The sequence below is a fragment of the Alligator mississippiensis genome, chromosome 15 (genome assembly GCF_030867095.1).
Source record: "Alligator mississippiensis isolate rAllMis1 chromosome 15, rAllMis1, whole genome shotgun sequence".
Taxonomy (NCBI): domain Eukaryota; kingdom Metazoa; phylum Chordata; order Crocodylia; family Alligatoridae; genus Alligator; species Alligator mississippiensis.
In genome coordinates, this window is record NC_081838.1 from 10,729,956 (window position 1) to 10,748,587 (window position 18,632).

The following is an 18,632-nucleotide window of genomic DNA, read 5'->3' on the forward strand; positions in this document are numbered from 1 at the left end:
ACAGGCCGCAGCACGCGGTGCCAAGGGGCAGGGGCCAGCTGGAGTGCCCCTGGGCCTGGGGCTCCACGCAGGCGGGCCCCAGGAGGCAGGAAGCGCACAAGAGCCAGTGCAGTGGGGGACAATTGGCACACACTCCCTTCCTGGGCCTTGGCTTTGGCTAGTGCCGCAACCCAGGGACCGTCTCCAAATTCCCCGCCTCTCTCGCTGCTTCCCTCTCATCCCTCGGCGAAGCCTGCACGTGGCAGCGCGGCACTTGCGCAGGGGCCGAGGCAGGCGAGGGGCCCGCGGTGCGGCGCTCCCCTGCTGGGCTTGGCCTGCCGGCTTCATCTTTCCCAAGGCCAAAAGCCCAAGCAGCGCGCGGCCTGGGGCTTGCCCGCGCACCCAGGGAGCGAGCCTTGGCGCTCTGCTTGGGCCGGCACACTCCCTGACGCCTGCTGCGGGTGTCAAAGCAGGTCAGCCCCGGGAAGGTGGAGAAGGTGCAGGGCGCCGTCCCACGCTCCTGCCTTGCCCAGGCTCCAGCTGCAAAAGGAGCCGGCTGCCACACAAGCACGAAGCCCAGCACGTAGCTGACAGGATTCGAACCTGTGCAGGGAGACCCCAATGGATTTCGAGCCCATCGCCTTAACCTCTCGGCCACAGCTACCACCAGCAAGAGCGGCAGGCAGCCCGGCCTCCGCCCCACGCCTCTGCAATGGCACCCCGTTGCCAGGTCCTCCAGCCCTGGCTGCACAGCCTGGGCCCCAGGCCCTGGCCCTCAAAAGCCCAGAGGCAAGGCAGCCCCGGGCGGAAGCAGGGCCAGCCAGCCCCTCCACTCGAGGCCAGCCCCAGCACACGTGGCACCAAGCCCCTGTGGGGGCCCTGGACAAAGCCTGGGCCAGGCCACCTGCCTTCGGCTCACGCCCTGCAAGGCCAGCTGTTCCCCAGTGTCCTTGCAATCCTAGCCAGGGAGGCAGCCTTGCTGGAAGGCTGCCTCTGGCCGCGCCAGCCACAAGAGCCCAGCACCCTCAGGCCGCTTGCCCGGGCACCTGCCCATCTGCTGCCCTCCCCAGCCCAGCCCAGCCCAGCCCAGCCCAGCCCAAAGCAAGGGCTGCACAGCCTGCCCTGCCCAGGCCGGCAGCCCCGCCAAAGCAAGGCCAGCCCGGGGCTGGCGGGGCGGGTGTTTTCTGTCCTCTGGCCTTTCCCCGTTAGTATAGCGGGGAGTATCCCCGCCTGTCACGCGGGAGACCGGGGTTCAACTCCCCGACGGGGAGGCTCCCTTTTGCACAGCCCCCAGCTGGCTAGGGAGCCCCCTCCACGACCAAGCCTCCCGCCCGAGGCAGCGGCCTGGTTGCCGTGGCCCTGCGGAAGGTGCTGGCGGCTGCAAGGCGCCTGGAGCTGCTCCCGCGGGACCTCAGCTGGCCTCAAGGCCCAGGGCAGCCAGCATTGGCCCTTGCCGGCCCGCCGCCTGGGCCTCCGGGGCTGCTGACACAGGCCGCAGCACGCGGTGCCAAGGGGCAGGGGCCAGCTGGAGTGCCCCTGGGCCTGGGGCTCCAGGCAGGCGGGCCCCAGGAGGCAGGAAGCGCACAAGAGCCAGTGCAGTGGGGGACAATTGGCACACACTCCCTTCCTGGGCCTTGGCTTTGGCTAGTGCCGCAACCCAGGGACCGTCTCCAAATTCCCCGCCTCTCTCGCTGCTTCCCTCTCGTCCCTCGGCGAAGCCTGCACGTGGCAGCGCGGCATTTGCGCAGGGGCCGAGGCAGGCGAGGGGCCCGCGGTGCGGCGCTCCCCTGCTGGGCGCGGCCTGCCGGCTTCATCTTTCCCAAGGCCAAAAGCCCAAGCAGCGCGCGGCCTGGGGCTTGCCCGCGCACCCAGGGAGCGAGCCTTGGTGCTCTGCTTGGGCCGCCACACTCCCTGACGCCTGCTGCGGGTGTCAAAGCAGGTCAGCCCCGGGAAGGTGGAGAAGGTGCAGGGCGCCGTCCCGCGCTCCTGCCTTGCCCAGGCTCCAGCTGCAAAAGGAGCCGGCTGCCACACAAGCACGAAGCCCAGCACATAGCGGACAGAATTCGAACCTGTGCAGGGAGACCCCAATGGATTTCTAGCCCATCGCCTTAACCTCTCGGCCACAGCTACCACCAGCAAAAGAGGCAGGCAGCCCGGCCTCCGCCCCACGCCTCTGCAATGGCACCCCGTTGCCAGGTCCTCCAGCCCTGGCTGCACAGCCTGGGCCCCAGGCCCTGGCCCTCAAAAGCCCAGAGGCAAGGCAGCCCCGGGCGGAAGCAGGGCCAGCCAGCCCCTCCACTCGAGGCCAGCCCCAGCACACGTGGCACCAAGCCCCTGTGGGGGCCCTGGACAAAGCCTGGGCCAGGCCACCTGCCTTCGGCTCACGCCCTGCAAGGCCAGCTGTTCCCCAGCGTCCTTGCCATCCTGGCCAGGGAGGCAGCCTTGCTGGGAGGCTGCCTCTGGCCACGCCAGCCACAAGAGCCCAGCACCCTCAGGCCGCTTGCCCGGGCACCTGCCCATCTGCTGCCCTCCCCAGCCCAGCCCAGCCCAGCCCAGCCCAGCCCAAAGCAAGGGCTGCACAGCCTGCCCTGCCCAGGCCGGCAGCCCCGCCAAAGCAAGGCCAGCCCGGGGCTGGCGGGGCGGGTGTTTTCTGTCCTCTGGCCTTTCCCCGTTAGTATAGCGGTGAGTATCCCCGCCTGTCACGCGGGAGACCGGGGTTCAACTCCCCGACGGGGAGGCTCCCTTTTGCACAGCCCCCAGCTGGCTAGGGAGCCCCCTCCACGACCAAGCCTCCCGCCCGAGGCAGCGGCCTGGTTGCCGTGGCCCTGCGGAAGGTGCTGGCGGCTGCAAGGCGCCTGGAGCTGCTCCCGCGGGACCTCAGCTGGCCTCAAGGCCCAGGGCAGCCAGCATTGGCCCTTGCCGGCCCGCCGCCTGGGCCTCCGGGGCTGCTGACACAGGCCGCAGCACGCGGTGCCAAGGGGCAGGGGCCAGCTGGAGTGCCCCTGGGCCTGGGGCTCCACGCAGGCGGGCCCCAGGAGGCAGGAAGCGCACAAGAGCCAGTGCAGTGGGGGACAATTGGCACACACTCCCTTCCTGGGCCTTGGCTTTGGCTAGTGCCGCAACCCAGGGACCGTCTCCAAATTCCCCGCCTCTCTCGCTGCTTCCCTCTCGTCCCTCGGCGAAGCCTGCACGTGGCAGCGCGGCACTTGCGCAGGGGCCGAGGCAGGCGAGGGGCCCGCGGTGCGGCGCTCCCCTGCTGGGCGCGGCCTGCCGGCTTCATCTTTCCCAAGGCCAAAAGCCCAAGCAGCGCGCGGCCTGGGGCTTGCCCGCGCACCCAGGGAGCGAGCCTTGGCGCTCTGCTTGGGCCGGAACACTCCCTGACGCCTGCTGCGGGTGTCAAAGCAGGTCAGCCCCGGGAAGGTGGAGAAGGTGCAGGGCGCCGTCCCGCGCTCCTGCCTTGCCCAGGCTCCAGCTGCAAAAGGAGCCGGCTGCCACACAAGCACGAAGCCCAGCACGTAGCTGACAGGATTCGAACCTGTGCAGGGAGACCCCAATGGATTTCGAGCCCATCGCCTTAACCTCTCGGCCACAGCTACCACCAGCAAAAAAGGCAGGCAGCCCGGCCTCCGCCCCACGCCTCTGCAATGGCACCCCGTTGCCAGGTCCTCCAGCCCTGGCTTCACAGCCTGGGCCCCAGGCCCTGGCCCTCAAAAGCCCAGAGGCAAGGCAGCCCCGGGCGGAAGCAGGGCCAGCCAGCCCCTCCACTCGAGGCCAGCCCCAGCACACGTGGCACCAAGCCCCTGTGGGGGCCCTGGACAAAGCCTGGGCCAGGCCACCTGCCTTCGGCTCACGCCCTGCAAGGCCAGCTGTTCCCCAGCGTCCTTGCCATCCTGGCCAGGGAGGCAGCCTTGCTGGAAGGCTGCCTCTGGCCGCGCCAGCCACAAGAGCCCAGCACCCTCAGGCCGCTTGCCCGGGCACCTGCCCATCTGCTGCCCTCCCCAGCCCAGCCCAGCCCAGCCCAGCCCAGCCCAGCCCAAAGCAAGGGCTGCACAGCCTGCCCTGCCCAGGCCGGCAGCCCCGCCAAAGCAAGGCCAGCCCGGGGCTGGCGGGGCGGGTGGTTTCTGTCCTGCGGCCTTTCCCCGTTAGTATAGCGGTGAGTATCCCCGCCTGTCACGCGGGAGACCGGGGTTCAACTCCCCGACGGGGAGGCTCCCTTTTGCACAGCCCCCAGCTGGCTAGGGAGCCCCCTCCACGACCAAGCCTCCCGCCCGAGGCAGCGGCCTGGTTGCTGTGGCCCTGCGGAAGGTGCTGGCGGCTGCAAGGCGCCTGGAGCTGCTCCCGCGGGACCTCAGCTGGCCTCAAGGCCCAGGGCAGCCAGCATTGGCCCTTGCCGGCCCGCCGCCTGGGCCTCCGGGGCTGCTGACACAGGCCGCAGCACGCGGTGCCAAGGGGCAGGGGCCAGCTGGAGTGCCCCTGGGCCTGGGGCTCCAGGCAGGCGGGCCCCAGGAGGCAGGAAGCGCACAAGAGCCAGTGCAGTGGGGGACAATTGGCACACACTCCCTTCCTGGGCCTTGGCTTTGGCTAGTGCCGCAACCCAGGGACCGTCTCCAAATTCCCCGCCTCTCTCGCTGCTTCCCTCTCGTCCCTCGGCGAAGCCTGCACGTGGCAGCGCGGCATTTGCGCAGGGGCCGAGGCAGGCGAGGGGCCCGCGGTGCGGCGCTCCCCTGCTGGGCGCGGCCTGCCGGCTTCATCTTTCCCAAGGCCAAAAGCCCAAGCAGCGCGCGGCCTGGGGCTTGCCCGCGCACCCAGGGAGCGAGCCTTGGTGCTCTGCTTGGGCCGCCACACTCCCTGACGCCTGCTGCGGGTGTCAAAGCAGGTCAGCCCCGGGAAGGTGGAGAAGGTGCAGGGCGCCGTCCCGCGCTCCTGCCTTGCCCAGGCTCCAGCTGCAAAAGGAGCCGGCTGCCACACAAGCACGAAGCCCAGCACGTAGCTGACAGGATTCGAACCTGTGCAGGGAGACCCCAATGGATTTCTAGCCCATCGCCTTAACCTCTCGGCCACAGCTACCACCAGCAAAAGAGGCAGGCAGCCCGGCCTCCGCCCCACGCCTCTGCAATGGCACCCCGTTGCCAGGTCCTCCAGCCCTGGCTGCACAGCCTGGGCCCCAGGCCCTGGCCCTCAAAAGCCCAGAGGCAAGGCAGCCCCGGGCGGAAGCAGGGCCAGCCAGCCCCTCCACTCGAGGCCAGCCCCAGCACACGTGGCACCAAGCCCCTGTGGGGGCCCTGGACAAAGCCTGGGCCAGGCCACCTGCCTTCGGCTCACGCCCTGCAAGGCCAGCTGTTCCCCAGCGTCCTTGCCATCCTGGCCAGGGAGGCAGCCTTGCTGGGAGGCTGCCTCTGGCCACGCCAGCCACAAGAGCCCAGCACCCTCAGGCCGCTTGCCCGGGCACCTGCCCATCTGCTGCCCTCCCCAGCCCAGCCCAGCCCAGCCCAGCCCAGCCCAGCCCAAAGCAAGGGCTGCACAGCCTGCCCTGCCCAGGCCGGCAGCCCCGCCAAAGCAAGGCCAGCCCGGGGCTGGCGGGGCGGGTGTTTTCTGTCCTCTGGCCTTTCCCCGTTAGTATAGCGGTGAGTATCCCCGCCTGTCACGCGGGAGACCGGGGTTCAACTCCCCGACGGGGAGGCTCCCTTTTGCACAGCCCCCAGCTGGCTAGGGAGCCCCCTCCACGACCAAGCCTCCCGCCCGAGGCAGCGGCCTGGTTGCCGTGGCCCTGCGGAAGGTGCTGGCGGCTGCAAGGCGCCTGGAGCTGCTCCCGCGGGACCTCAGCTGGCCTCAAGGCCCAGGGCAGCCAGCATTGGCCCTTGCCGGCCCGCCGCCTGGGCCTCCGGGGCTGCTGACACAGGCCGCAGCACGCGGTGCCAAGGGGCAGGGGCCAGCTGGAGTGCCTCTGGGCCTGGGGCTCCAGGCAGGCGGGCCCCAGGAGGCAGGAAGCGCACAAGAGCCAGTGCAGTGGGGGACAATTGGCACACACTCCCTTCCTGGGCCTTGGCTTTGGCTAGTGCCGCAACCCAGGGACCGTCTCCAAATTCCCCGCCTCTCTCGCTGCTTCCCTCTCGTCCCTCGGCGAAGCCTGCACGTGGCAGCGCGGCACTTGCGCAGGGGCCGAGGCAGGCGAGGGGCCCGCGGTGCGGCGCTCCCCTGCTGGGCGCGGCCTGCCGGCTTCATCTTTCCCAAGGCCAAAAGCCCAAGCAGCGCGCGGCCTGGGGCTTGCCCGCGCACCCAGGGAGCGAGCCTTGGCGCTCTGCTTGGGCCGGCACACTCCCTGACGCCTGTTGCGGGTGTCAAAGCAGGTCAGCCCCGGGAAGGTGGAGAAGGTGCAGGGCGCCGTCCCGCGCTCCTGCCTTGCCCAGGCTCCAGCTGCAAAAGGAGCCGGCTGCCACACAAGCACGAAGCCCAGCACGTAGCTGACAGGATTCGAACCTGTGCAGGGAGACCCCAATGGATTTCTAGCCCATCGCCTTAACCTCTCGGCCACAGCTACCACCAGCAAAAGAGGCAGGCAGCCCGGCCTCCGCCCCACGCCTCTGCAATGGCACCCCGTTGCCAGGTCCTCCAGCCCTGGCTGCACAGCCTGGGCCCCAGGCCCTGGCCCTCAAAAGCCCAGAGGCAAGGCAGCCCCGGGCGGAAGCAGGGCCAGCCAGCCCCTCCACTCGAGGCCAGCCCCAGCACACGTGGCACCAAGCCCCTGTGGGGGCCCTGGACAAAGCCTGGGCCAGGCCACCTGCCTTCGGCTCACGCCCTGCAAGGCCAGCTGTTCCCCAGCGTCCTTGCCATCCTGGCCAGGGAGGCAGCCTTGCTGGGAGGCTGCCTCTGGCCACGCCAGCCACAAGAGCCCAGCACCCTCAGGCCGCTTGCCCGGGCACCTGCCCATCTGCTGCCCTCCCCAGCCCAGCCCAGCCCAGCCCAGCCCAGCCCAGCCCAGCCCAAAGCAAGGGCTGCACAGCCTGCCCTGCCCAGGCCGGCAGCCCCGCCAAAGCAAGGCCAGCCCGGGGCTGGCGGGGCGGGTGTTTTGTGTCCTCTGGCCTTTCCCCGTTAGTATAGCGGTGAGTATCCCCGCCTGTCACGCGGGAGACCGGGGTTCAACTCCCCGACGGGGAGGCTCCCTTTTGCACAGCCCCCAGCTGGCTAGGGAGCCCCCTCCACGACCAAGCCTCCCGCCCGAGGCAGCGGCCTGGTTGCCGTGGCCCTGCGGAAGGTGCTGGCGGCTGCAAGGCGCCTGGAGCTGCTCCCGCGGGACCTCAGCTGGCCTCAAGGCCCAGGGCAGCCAGCATTGGCCCTTGCCGGCCCGCCGCCTGGGCCTCCGGGGCTGCTGACACAGGCCGCAGCACGCGGTGCCAAGGGGCAGGGGCCAGCTGGAGTGCCTCTGGGCCTGGGGCTCCAGGCAGGCGGGCCCCAGGAGGCAGGAAGCGCACAAGAGCCAGTGCAGTGGGGGACAATTGGCACACACTCCCTTCCTGGGCCTTGGCTTTGGCTAGTGCCGCAACCCAGGGACCGTCTCCAAATTCCCCGCCTCTCTCGCTGCTTCCCTCTCGTCCCTCGGCGAAGCCTGCACGTGGCAGCGCGGCACTTGCGCAGGGGCCGAGGCAGGCGAGGGGCCCGCGGTGCGGCGCTCCCCTGCTGGGCGCGGCCTGCCGGCTTCATCTTTCCCAAGGCCAAAAGCCCAAGCAGCGCGCGGCCTGGGGCTTGCCCGCGCACCCAGGGAGCGAGCCTTGGCGCTCTGCTTCGGCCGGCACACTCCCTAACGCCTGCTGCGGGTGTCAAAGCAGGTCAGCCCCGGGAAGGTGGAGAAGGTGCAGGGCGCCGTCCCGCGCTCCTGCCTTGCCCAGGCTCCAGCTGCAAAAGGAGCCGGCTGCCACACAAGCACGAAGCCCAGCACGTAGCTGACAGGATTCGAACCTGTGCAGGGAGACCCCAATGGATTTCGAGCCCATCGCCTTAACCTCTCGGCCACAGCTACCACCAACAAGAGCGGCAGGCAGCCCGGCCTCCGCCCCACGCCTCTGCAATGGCACCCCGTTGCCAGGTCCTCCAGCCCTGGCTGCACAGCCTGGGCCCCAGGCCCTGGCCCTCAAAAGCCCAGAGGCAAGGCAGCCCCGGGCGGAAGCAGGGCCAGCCAGCCCCTCCACTCGAGGCCAGCCCCAGCACACGTGGCACCAAGCCCCTGTGGGGGCCCTGGACAAAGCCTGGGCCAGGCCACCTGCCTTCGGCTCACGCCCTGCAAGGCCAGCTGTTCCCCAGTGTCCTTGCCATCCTAGCCAGGGAGGCAGCCTTGCTGGAAGGCTGCCTCTGGCCGCGCCAGCCACAAGAGCCCAGCACCCTCAGGCCGCTTGCCCGGGCACCTGCCCATCTGCTGCCCTCCCCAGCCCAGCCCAGCCCAGCCCAGCCCAGCCCAAAGCAAGGGCTGCACAGCCTGCCCTGCCCAGGCCGGCAGCCCCGCCAAAGCAAGGCCAGCCCGGGGCTGGCGGGGCGGGTGGTTTCTGTCCTGCGGCCTTTCCCCGTTAGTATAGCGGTGCGTATCCCCGCCTGTCACGCGGGAGACCGGGGTTCAACTCCCCGACGGGGAGGCTCCCTTTTGCACAGCCCCCAGCTGGCTAGGGAGCCCCCTCCACGACCAAGCCTTCCGCCCGAGGCAGCGGCCTGGTTGCCGTGGCCCTGCGGAAGGTGCTGGCGGCTGCAAGGCGCCTGGAGCTGCTCCCGCGGGACCTCAGCTGGCCTCAAGGCCCAGGGCAGCCAGCATTGGCCCTTGCCGGCCCGCCGCCTGGGCCTCCGGGGCTGCTGACACAGGCCGCAGCACGCGGTGCCAAGGGGCAGGGGCCAGCTGGAGTGCCCCTGGGCCTGGGGCTCCACGCAGGCGGGCCCCAGGAGGCAGGAAGCGCACAAGAGCCAGTGCAGTGGGGGACAATTGGCACACACTCCCTTCCTGGGCCTTGGCTTTGGCTAGTGCCGCAACCCAGGGACCGTCTCCAAATTCCCCGCCTCTCTCGCTGCTTCCCTCTCATCCCTCGGCGAAGCCTGCACGTGGCAGCGCGGCACTTGCGCAGGGGCCGAGGCAGGCGAGGGGCCCGCGGTGCGGCGCTCCCCTGCTGGGCTTGGCCTGCCGGCTTCATCTTTCCCAAGGCCAAAAGCCCAAGCAGCGCGCGGCCTGGGGCTTGCCCGCGCACCCAGGGAGCGAGCCTTGGCGCTCTGCTTGGGCCGGCACACTCCCTGACGCCTGCTGCGGGTGTCAAAGCAGGTCAGCCCCGGGAAGGTGGAGAAGGTGCAGGGCGCCGTCCCGCGCTCCTGCCTTGCCCAGGCTCCAGCTGCAAAAGGAGCCGGCTGCCACACAAGCACGAAGCCCAGCACGTAGCTGAGAGGATTCGAACCTGTGCAGGGAGACCCCAATGGATTTCGAGCCCATCGCCTTAACCTCTCGGCCACAGCTACCACCAGCAAAAGAGGCAGGCAGCCCGGCCTCCGCCCCACGCCTCTGCAATGGCACCCCGTTGCCAGGTCCTCCAGCCCTGGCTGCACAGCCTGGGCCCCAGGCCCTGGCCCTCAAAAGCCCAGAGGCAAGGCAGCCCCGGGCGGAAGCAGGGCCAGCCAGCCCCTCCACTCGAGGCCAGCCCCAGCACACGTGGCACCAAGCCCCTGTGGGGGCCCTGGACAAAGCCTGGGCCAGGCCACCTGCCTTCGGCTCACGCCCTGCAAGGCCAGCTGTTCCCCAGCGTCCTTGCCATCCTGGCCAGGGAGGCAGCCTTGCTGGAAGGCTGCCTCTGGCCGCGCCAGCCACAAGAGCCCAGCACCCTCAGGCCGCTTGCCCGGGCACCTGCCCATCTGCTGCCCTCCCCAGCCCAGCCCAGCCCAGCCCAGCCCAGCCCAAAGCAAGGGCTGCACAGCCTGCCCTGCCCAGGCCGGCAGCCCCGCCAAAGCAAGGCCAGCCCGGGGCTGGCGGGGCGGGTGGTTTCTGTCCTGCGTCCTTTCCCCGTTAGTATAGCGGTGAGTATCCCCGCCTGTCACGCGGGAGACTGGGGTTCAACTCCCCGACGGGGAGGCTCCCTTTTGCACAGCCCCCAGCTGGCTAGGGAGCCCCCTCCACGACCAAGCCTCCCGCCCGAGGCAGCGGCCTGGTTGCCGTGGCCCTGCGGAAGGTGCTGGCGGCTGCAAGGCGCCTGGAGCTGCTCCCGCGGGACCTCAGCTGGCCTCAAGGCCCAGGGCAGCCAGCATTGGCCCTTGCCGGCCCGCCGCCTGGGCCTCCGGGGCTGCTGACACAGGCCGCAGCACGCGGTGCCAAGGGGCAGGGGCCAGCTGGAGTGCCCCTGGGCCTGGGGCTCCAGGCAGGCGGGCCCCAGGAGGCAGGAAGCGCACAAGAGCCAGTGCAGTGGGGGACAATTGGCACACACTCCCTTCCTGGGCCTTGGCTTTGGCTAGTGCCGCAACCCAGGGACCGTCTCCAAATTCCCCGCCTCTCTCGCTGCTTCCCTCTCGTCCCTCGGCGAAGCCTGCACGTGGCAGCGCGGCACTTGCGCAGGGGCCGAGGCAGGCGAGGGGCCCGCGGTGCGGCGCTCCCCTGCTGGGCGCGGCCTGCCGGCTTCATCTTTCCCAAGGCCAAAAGCCCAAGCAGCGCGCGGCCTGGGGCTTGCCCGCGCACCCAGGGAGCGAGCCTTGGTGCTCTGCTTGGGCCGGCACACTCCCTGACGCCTGCTGCGGGTGTCAAAGCAGGTCAGCCCCGGGAAGGTGGAGAAGGTGCAGGGCGCCGTCCCGCGCTCCTGCCTTGCCCAGGCTCCAGCTGCAAAAGGAGCCGGCTGCCACACAAGCACGAAGCCCAGCACGTAGCTGACAGGATTCGAACCTGTGCAGGGAGACCCCAATGGATTTCGAGCCCATCGCCTTAACCTCTCGGCCACAGCTACCACCAGCAAGAGCGGCAGGCAGCCCGGCCTCCGCCCCACGCCTCTGCAATGGCACCCCGTTGCCAGGTCCTCCAGCCCTGGCTGCACAGCCTGGGCCCCAGGCCCTGGCCCTCAAAAGCCCAGAGGCAAGGCAGCCCCGGGCGGAAGCAGGGCCAGCCAGCCCCTCCACTCGAGGCCAGCCCCAGCACACGTGGCACCAAGCCCCTGTGGGGGCCCTGGACAAAGCCTGGGCCAGGCCACCTGCCTTCGGCTCACGCCCTGCAAGGCCAGCTGTTCCCCAGTGTCCTTGCCATCCTAGCCAGGGAGGCAGCCTTGCTGGAAGGCTGCCTCTGGCCGCGCCAGCCACAAGAGCCCAGCACCCTCAGGCCGCTTGCCCGGGCACCTGCCCATCTGCTGCCCTCCCCAGCCCAGCCCAGCCCAGCCCAGCCCAGCCCAGCCCAAAGCAAGGGCTGCACAGCCTGCCCTGCCCAGGCCGGCAGCCCCGCCAAAGCAAGGCCAGCCCGGGGCTGGCGGGGCGGGTGGTTTCTGTCCTGCGGCCTTTCCCCGTTAGTATAGCGGTGCGTATCCCCGCCTGTCACGCGGGAGACCGGGGTTCAACTCCCCGACGGGGAGGCTCCCTTTTGCACAGCCCCCAGCTGGCTAGGGAGCCCCCTCCACGACCAAGCCTTCCGCCCGAGGCAGCGGCCTGGTTGCCGTGGCCCTGCGGAAGGTGCTGGCGGCTGCAAGGCGCCTGGAGCTGCTCCCGCGGGACCTCAGCTGGCCTCAAGGCCCAGGGCAGCCAGCATTGGCCCTTGCCGGCCCGCCGCCTGGGCCTCCGGGGCTGCTGACACAGGCCGCAGCACGCGGTGCCAAGGGGCAGGGGCCAGCTGGAGTGCCCCTGGGCCTGGGGCTCCAGGCAGGCGGGCCCCAGGAGGCAGGAAGCGCACAAGAGCCAGTGCAGTGGGGGACAATTGGCACACACTCCCTTCCTGGGCCTTGGCTTTGGCTAGTGCCGCAACCCAGGGACCGTCTCCAAATTCCCCGCCTCTCTCGCTGCTTCCCTCTCATCCCTCGGCGAAGCCTGCACGTGGCAGCGCGGCACTTGCGCAGGGGCCGAGGCAGGCGAGGGGCCCGCGGTGCGGCGCTCCCCTGCTGGGCGCGGCCTGCCGGCTTCATCTTTCCCAAGGCCAAAAGCCCAAGCAGCGCGCGGCCTGGGGCTTGCCCGCGCACCCAGGGAGCGAGCCTTGGCGCTCTGCTTGGGCCGGCACACTCCCTGACGCCTGCTGCGGGTGTCAAAGCAGGTCAGCCCCGGGAAGGTGGAGAAGGTGCAGGGCGCCGTCCCGCGCTCCTGCCTTGCCCAGGCTCCAGCTGCAAAAGGAGCCGGCTGCCACACAAGCACGAAGCCCAGCACGTAGCTGAGAGGATTCGAACCTGTGCAGGGAGACCCCAATGGATTTCGAGCCCATCGCCTTAACCTCTCGGCCACAGCTACCACCAGCAAAAGAGGCAGGCAGCCCGGCCTCCGCCCCACGCCTCTGCAATGGCACCCCGTTGCCAGGTCCTCCAGCCCTGGCTGCACAGCCTGGGCCCCAGGCCCTGGCCCTCAAAAGCCCAGAGGCAAGGCAGCCCCGGGCGGAAGCAGGGCCAGCCAGCCCCTCCACTCGAGGCCAGCCCCAGCACACGTGGCACCAAGCCCCTGTGGGGGCCCTGGACAAAGCCTGGGCCAGGCCACCTGCCTTCGGCTCACGCCCTGCAAGGCCAGCTGTTCCCCAGCGTCCTTGCCATCCTGGCCAGGGAGGCAGCCTTGCTGGAAGGCTGCCTCTGGCCGCGCCAGCCACAAGAGCCCAGCACCCTCAGGCCGCTTGCCCGGGCACCTGCCCATCTGCTGCCCTCCCCAGCCCAGCCCAGCCCAGCCCAGCCCAGCCCAGCCCAAAGCAAGGGCTGCACAGCCTGCCCTGCCCAGGCCGGCAGCCCCGCCAAAGCAAGGCCAGCCCGCGGCTGGCGGGGCGGGTGGTTTCGGTCCTGCGTCCTTTCCCCGTTAGTATAGCGGTGAGTATCCCCGCCTGTCACGCGGGAGACTGGGGTTCAACTCCCCGACGGGGAGGCTCCCTTTTGCACAGCCCCCAGCTGGCTAGGGAGCCCCCTCCACGACCAAGCCTCCCGCCCGAGGCAGCGGCCTGGTTGCCGTGGCCCTGCGGAAGGTGCTGGCGGCTGCAAGGCGCCTGGAGCTGCTCCCGCGGGACCTCAGCTGGCCTCAAGGCCCAGGGCAGCCAGCATTGGCCCTTGCCGGCCCGCCGCCTGGGCCTCCGGGGCTGCTGACACAGGCCGCAGCACGCGGTGCCAAGGGGCAGGGGCCAGCTGGAGTGCCCCTGGGCCTGGGGCTCCAGGCAGGCGGGCCCCAGGAGGCAGGAAGCGCACAAGAGCCAGTGCAGTGGGGGACAATTGGCACACACTCCCTTCCTGGGCCTTGGCTTTGGCTAGTGCCGCAACCCAGGGACCGTCTCCAAATTCCCCGCCTCTCTCGCTGCTTCCCTCTCGTCCCTCGGCGAAGCCTGCACGTGGCAGCGCGGCACTTGCGCAGGGGCCGAGGCAGGCGAGGGGCCCGCGGTGCGGCGCTCCCCTGCTGGGCGCGGCCTGCCGGCTTCATCTTTCCCAAGGCCAAAAGCCCAAGCAGCGCGCGGCCTGGGGCTTGCCCGCGCACCCAGGGAGCGAGCCTTGGTGCTCTGCTTGGGCCGGCACACTCCCTGACGCCTGGTGCGGGTGTCAAAGCAGGTCAGCCCCGGGAAGGTGGAGAAGGTGCAGGGCGCCGTCCCGCGCTCCTGCCTTGCCCAGGCTCCAGCTGCAAAAGGAGCCGGCTGCCACACAAGCACGAAGCCCAGCACGTAGCTGACAGGATTCGAACCTGTGCAGGGAGACCCCAATGGATTTCGAGCCCATCGCCTTAACCTCTCGGCCACAGCTACCACCAGCAAGAGCGGCAGGCAGCCCGGCCTCCGCCCCACGCCTCTGCAATGGCACCCCGTTGCCAGGTCCTCCAGCCCTGGCTGCACAGCCTGGGCCCCAGGCCCTGGCCCTCAAAAGCCCAGAGGCAAGGCAGCCCCGGGCGGAAGCAGGGCCAGCCAGCCCCTCCACTCGAGGCCAGCCCCAGCACACGTGGCACCAAGCCCCTGTGGGGGCCCTGGACAAAGCCTGGGCCAGGCCACCTGCCTTCGGCTCACGCCCTGCAAGGCCAGCTGTTCCCCAGTGTCCTTGCCATCCTAGCCAGGGAGGCAGCCTTGCTGGAAGGCTGCCTCTGGCCGCGCCAGCCACAAGAGCCCAGCACCCTCAGGCCGCTTGCCCGGGCACCTGCCCATCTGCTGCCCTCCCCAGCCCAGCCCAGCCCAGCCCAGCCCAAAGCAAGGGCTGCACAGCCTGCCCTGCCCAGGCCGGCAGCCCCGCCAAAGCAAGGCCAGCCCGGGGCTGGCGGGGCGGGTGGTTTCTGTCCTGCGGCCTTTCCCCGTTAGTATAGCGGTGCGTATCCCCGCCTGTCACGCGGGAGACCGGGGTTCAACTCCCCGACGGGGAGGCTCCCTTTTGCACAGCCCCCAGCTGGCTAGGGAGCCCCCTCCACGACCAAGCCTTCCGCCCGAGGCAGCGGCCTGGTTGCCGTGGCCCTGCGGAAGGTGCTGGCGGCTGCAAGGCGCCTGGAGCTGCTCCCGCGGGACCTCAGCTGGCCTCAAGGCCCAGGGCAGCCAGCATTGGCCCTTGCCGGCCCGCCGCCTGGGCCTCCGGGGCTGCTGACACAGGCCGCAGCACGCGGTGCCAAGGGGCAGGGGCCAGCTGGAGTGCCCCTGGGCCTGGGGCTCCAGGCAGGCGGGCCCCAGGAGGCAGGAAGCGCACAAGAGCCAGTGCAGTGGGGGACAATTGGCACACACTCCCTTCCTGGGCCTTGGCTTTGGCTAGTGCCGCAACCCAGGGACCGTCTCCAAATTCCCCGCCTCTCTCGCTGCTTCCCTCTCATCCCTCGGCGAAGCCTGCACGTGGCAGCGCGGCACTTGCGCAGGGGCCGAGGCAGGCGAGGGGCCCGCGGTGCGGCGCTCCCCTGCTGGGCGCGGCCTGCCGGCTTCATCTTTCCCAAGGCCAAAAGCCCAAGCAGCGCGCGGCCTGGGGCTTGCCCGCGCACCCAGGGAGCGAGCCTTGGCGCTCTGCTTGGGCCGGCACACTCCCTGACGCCTGCTGCGGGTGTCAAAGCAGGTCAGCCCCGGGAAGGTGGAGAAGGTGCAGGGCGCCGTCCCGCGCTCCTGCCTTGCCCAGGCTCCAGCTGCAAAAGGAGCCGGCTGCCACACAAGCACGAAGCCCAGCACGTAGCTGAGAGGATTCGAACCTGTGCAGGGAGACCCCAATGGATTTCGAGCCCATCGCCTTAACCTCTCGGCCACAGCTACCACCAGCAAAAGAGGCAGGCAGCCCGGCCTCCGCCCCACGCCTCTGCAATGGCACCCCGTTGCCAGGTCCTCCAGCCCTGGCTGCACAGCCTGGGCCCCAGGCCCTGGCCCTCAAAAGCCCAGAGGCAAGGCAGCCCCGGGCGGAAGCAGGGCCAGCCAGCCCCTCCACTCGAGGCCAGCCCCAGCACACGTGGCACCAAGCCCCTGTGGGGGCCCTGGACAAAGCCTGGGCCAGGCCACCTGCCTTCGGCTCACGCCCTGCAAGGCCAGCTGTTCCCCAGCGTCCTTGCCATCCTGGCCAGGGAGGCAGCCTTGCTGGAAGGCTGCCTCTGGCCGCGCCAGCCACAAGAGCCCAGCACCCTCAGGCCGCTTGCCCGGGCACCTGCCCATCTGCTGCCCTCCCCAGCCCAGCCCAGCCCAGCCCAGCCCAGCCCAGCCCAAAGCAAGGGCTGCACAGCCTGCCCTGCCCAGGCCGGCAGCCCCGCCAAAGCAAGGCCAGCCCGCGGCTGGCGGGGCGGGTGGTTTCGGTCCTGCGTCCTTTCCCCGTTAGTATAGCGGTGAGTATCCCCGCCTGTCACGCGGGAGACTGGGGTTCAACTCCCCGACGGGGAGGCTCCCTTTTGCACAGCCCCCAGCTGGCTAGGGAGCCCCCTCCACGACCAAGCCTCCCGCCCGAGGCAGCGGCCTGGTTGCCGTGGCCCTGCGGAAGGTGCTGGCGGCTGCAAGGCGCCTGGAGCTGCTCCCGCGGGACCTCAGCTGGCCTCAAGGCCCAGGGCAGCCAGCATTGGCCCTTGCCGGCCCGCCGCCTGGGCCTCCGGGGCTGCTGACACAGGCCGCAGCACGCGGTGCCAAGGGGCAGGGGCCAGCTGGAGTGCCCCTGGGCCTGGGGCTCCAGGCAGGCGGGCCCCAGGAGGCAGGAAGCGCACAAGAGCCAGTGCAGTGGGGGACAATTGGCACACACTCCCTTCCTGGGCCTTGGCTTTGGCTAGTGCCGCAACCCAGGGACCGTCTCCAAATTCCCCGCCTCTCTCGCTGCTTCCCTCTCGTCCCTCGGCGAAGCCTGCACGTGGCAGCGCGGCACTTGCGCAGGGGCCGAGGCAGGCGAGGGGCCCGCGGTGCGGCGCTCCCCTGCTGGGCGCGGCCTGCCGGCTTCATCTTTCCCAAGGCCAAAAGCCCAAGCAGCGCGCGGCCTGGGGCTTGCCCGCGCACCCAGGGAGCGAGCCTTGGCGCTCTGCTTGGGCCGGCACACTCCCTGACGCCTGCTGCGGGTGTCAAAGCAGGTCAGCCCCGGGAAGGTGGAGAAGGTGCAGGGCGCCGTCCCGCGCTCCTGCCTTGCCCAGGCTCCAGCTGCAAAAGGAGCCGGCTGCCACACAAGCACGAAGCCCAGCACGTAGCTGACAGGATTCGAACCTGTGCAGCGAGACCCCAATGGATTTCGAGCCCATCGCATTAACCTCTCGGCCACAGCTACCACCAGCAAAAGAGGCAGGCAGCCCGGCCTCCGCGCCACGCCTCTGCAATGAAACCCCGTTGCCAGGTCCTCCAGCCCTGGCTGCACAGCCTGGGCCCCAGGCCCTGGCCCTCAAAAGCCCAGAGGCAAGGCAGCCCCGGGCGGAAGCAGGGCCAGCCAGCCCCTCCACTCGAGGCCAGCCCCAGCACACGTGGCACCAAGCCCCTGTGGGGGCCCTGGACAAAGCCTGGGCCAGGCCACCTGCCTTCGGCTCACGCCCTGCAAGGCCAGCTGTTCCCCAGCGTCCTTGCCATCCTGGCCAGGGAGGCAGCCTTGCTGGGAGGCTGCCTCTGGCCACGCCAGCCACAAGAGCCCAGCACCCTCAGGCCGCTTGCCCGGGCACCTGCCCATCTGCTGCCCTCCCCAGCCCAGCCCAGCCCAGCCCAGCCCAGCCCAGCCCAGCCCAAAGCAAGGGCTGCACAGCCTGCCCTGCCCAGGCCGGCAGCCCCGCCAAAGCAAGGCCAGCCCGGGGCTGGCGGGGCGGGTGGTTTCTGTCCTGCGGCCTTTCCCCGTTAGTATAGCGGTGAGTATCCCCGCCTGTCACGCGGGAGACCGGGGTTCAACTCCCCGACGGGGAGGCTCCCTTTTGCACAGCCCCCAGCTGGCTAGGGAGCCCCCTCCACGACCAAGCCTCCCGCCCGAGGCAGCGGCCTGGTTGCCGTGGCCCTGCGGAAGGTGCTGGCGGCTGCAAGGCGCCTGGAGCTGCTCCCGCGGGACCTCAGCTGGCCTCAAGGCCCAGGGCAGCCAGCATTGGCCCTTGCCGGCCCGCCGCCTGGGCCTCCGGGGCTGCTGACACAGGCCGCAGCACGCGGTGCCAAGGGGCAGGGGCCAGCTGGAGTGCCCCTGGGCCTGGGGCTCCAGGCAGGCGGGCCCCAGGAGGCAGGAAGCGCACAAGAGCCAGTGCAGTGGGGGACAATTGGCACACACTCCCTTCCTGGGCCTTGGCTTTGGCTAGTGCCGCAACCCAGGGACCGTCTCCAAATTCCCCGCCTCTCTCGCTGCTTCCCTCTCGTCCCTCGGCGAAGCCTGCACGTGGCAGCGCGGCATTTGCGCAGGGGCCGAGGCAGGCGAGGGGCCCGCGGTGCGGCGCTCCCCTGCTGGGCGCGGCCTGCCGGCTTCATCTTTCCCAAGGCCAAAAGCCCAAGCAGCGCGCGGCCTGGGGCTTGCCCGCGCACCCAGGGAGCGAGCCTTGGTGCTCTGCTTGGGCCGCCACACTCCCTGACGCCTGCTGCGGGTGTCAAAGCAGGTCAGCCCCGGGAAGGTGGAGAAGGTGCAGGGCGCCGTCCCGCGCTCCTGCCTTGCCCAGGCTCCAGCTGCAAAAGGAGCCGGCTGCCACACAAGCACGAAGCCCAGCACGTAGCTGACAGGATTCGAACCTGTGCAGGGAGACCCCAATGGATTTCTAGCCCATCGCCTTAACCTCTCGGCCACAGCTACCACCAGCAAAAGAGGCAGGCAGCCCGGCCTCCGCCCCACGCCTCTGCAATGGTACCCCGTTGCCAGGTCCTCCAGCCCTGGCTGCACAGCCTGGGCCCCAGGCCCTGGCCCTCAAAAGCCCAGAGGCAAGGCAGCCCCGGGCGGAAGCAGGGCCAGCCAGCCCCTCCACTCGAGGCCAGCCCCAGCACACGTGGCACCAAGCCCCTGTGGGGGCCCTGGACAAAGCCTGGGCCAGGCCACCTGCCTTCGGCTCACGCCCTGCAAGGCCAGCTGTTCCCCAGCGTCCTTGCCATCCTGGCCAGGGAGGCAGCCTTGCTGGGAGGCTGCCTCTGGCCACGCCAGCCACAAGAGCCCAGC

At 70.4% G+C, this 18,632-nt stretch overlaps 14 non-coding genes across 14 annotated transcripts; 2 read left to right on the plus strand and 12 right to left on the minus strand.

Annotated features, from left to right (window-relative positions):
* Positions 1 to 561: 561 nt before the first annotated feature.
* Positions 562 to 643, minus strand: TRNAS-CGA (transfer RNA serine (anticodon CGA)). Its single transcript has one exon. It is a non-coding gene; the product is annotated as a tRNA-Ser (tRNA).
* A 2,850-nt stretch (positions 644 to 3,493) lies between these two features.
* Positions 3,494 to 3,575, minus strand: TRNAS-CGA (transfer RNA serine (anticodon CGA)). Its single transcript has one exon. It is a non-coding gene; the product is annotated as a tRNA-Ser (tRNA).
* A 1,389-nt stretch (positions 3,576 to 4,964) lies between these two features.
* TRNAS-AGA (transfer RNA serine (anticodon AGA)) lies at positions 4,965 to 5,046 on the minus strand. Its single transcript has one exon. It is a non-coding gene; the product is annotated as a tRNA-Ser (tRNA).
* A 1,389-nt stretch (positions 5,047 to 6,435) lies between these two features.
* TRNAS-AGA (transfer RNA serine (anticodon AGA)) lies at positions 6,436 to 6,517 on the minus strand. The gene has a single exon. It is a non-coding gene; the product is annotated as a tRNA-Ser (tRNA).
* Positions 6,518 to 7,062: 545 nt separating this feature from the next.
* TRNAD-GUC (transfer RNA aspartic acid (anticodon GUC)) lies at positions 7,063 to 7,134 on the plus strand. Its single transcript has one exon. It is a non-coding gene; the product is annotated as a tRNA-Asp (tRNA).
* A 777-nt stretch (positions 7,135 to 7,911) lies between these two features.
* Positions 7,912 to 7,993, minus strand: TRNAS-CGA (transfer RNA serine (anticodon CGA)). Its single transcript has one exon. It is a non-coding gene; the product is annotated as a tRNA-Ser (tRNA).
* Positions 7,994 to 9,377: 1,384 nt separating this feature from the next.
* On the minus strand, positions 9,378 to 9,459 carry TRNAS-CGA (transfer RNA serine (anticodon CGA)). Its single transcript has one exon. It is a non-coding gene; the product is annotated as a tRNA-Ser (tRNA).
* A 1,384-nt stretch (positions 9,460 to 10,843) lies between these two features.
* TRNAS-CGA (transfer RNA serine (anticodon CGA)) lies at positions 10,844 to 10,925 on the minus strand. Its single transcript has one exon. It is a non-coding gene; the product is annotated as a tRNA-Ser (tRNA).
* Positions 10,926 to 12,314: 1,389 nt separating this feature from the next.
* Positions 12,315 to 12,396, minus strand: TRNAS-CGA (transfer RNA serine (anticodon CGA)). Its single transcript has one exon. It is a non-coding gene; the product is annotated as a tRNA-Ser (tRNA).
* A 1,389-nt stretch (positions 12,397 to 13,785) lies between these two features.
* On the minus strand, positions 13,786 to 13,867 carry TRNAS-CGA (transfer RNA serine (anticodon CGA)). Its single transcript has one exon. It is a non-coding gene; the product is annotated as a tRNA-Ser (tRNA).
* Positions 13,868 to 15,246: 1,379 nt separating this feature from the next.
* TRNAS-CGA (transfer RNA serine (anticodon CGA)) lies at positions 15,247 to 15,328 on the minus strand. Its single transcript has one exon. It is a non-coding gene; the product is annotated as a tRNA-Ser (tRNA).
* A 1,389-nt stretch (positions 15,329 to 16,717) lies between these two features.
* On the minus strand, positions 16,718 to 16,799 carry TRNAS-CGA (transfer RNA serine (anticodon CGA)). The gene has a single exon. It is a non-coding gene; the product is annotated as a tRNA-Ser (tRNA).
* A 545-nt stretch (positions 16,800 to 17,344) lies between these two features.
* TRNAD-GUC (transfer RNA aspartic acid (anticodon GUC)) lies at positions 17,345 to 17,416 on the plus strand. The gene has a single exon. It is a non-coding gene; the product is annotated as a tRNA-Asp (tRNA).
* Positions 17,417 to 18,193: 777 nt separating this feature from the next.
* On the minus strand, positions 18,194 to 18,275 carry TRNAS-AGA (transfer RNA serine (anticodon AGA)). Its single transcript has one exon. It is a non-coding gene; the product is annotated as a tRNA-Ser (tRNA).
* Positions 18,276 to 18,632: the final 357 nt, after the last annotated feature.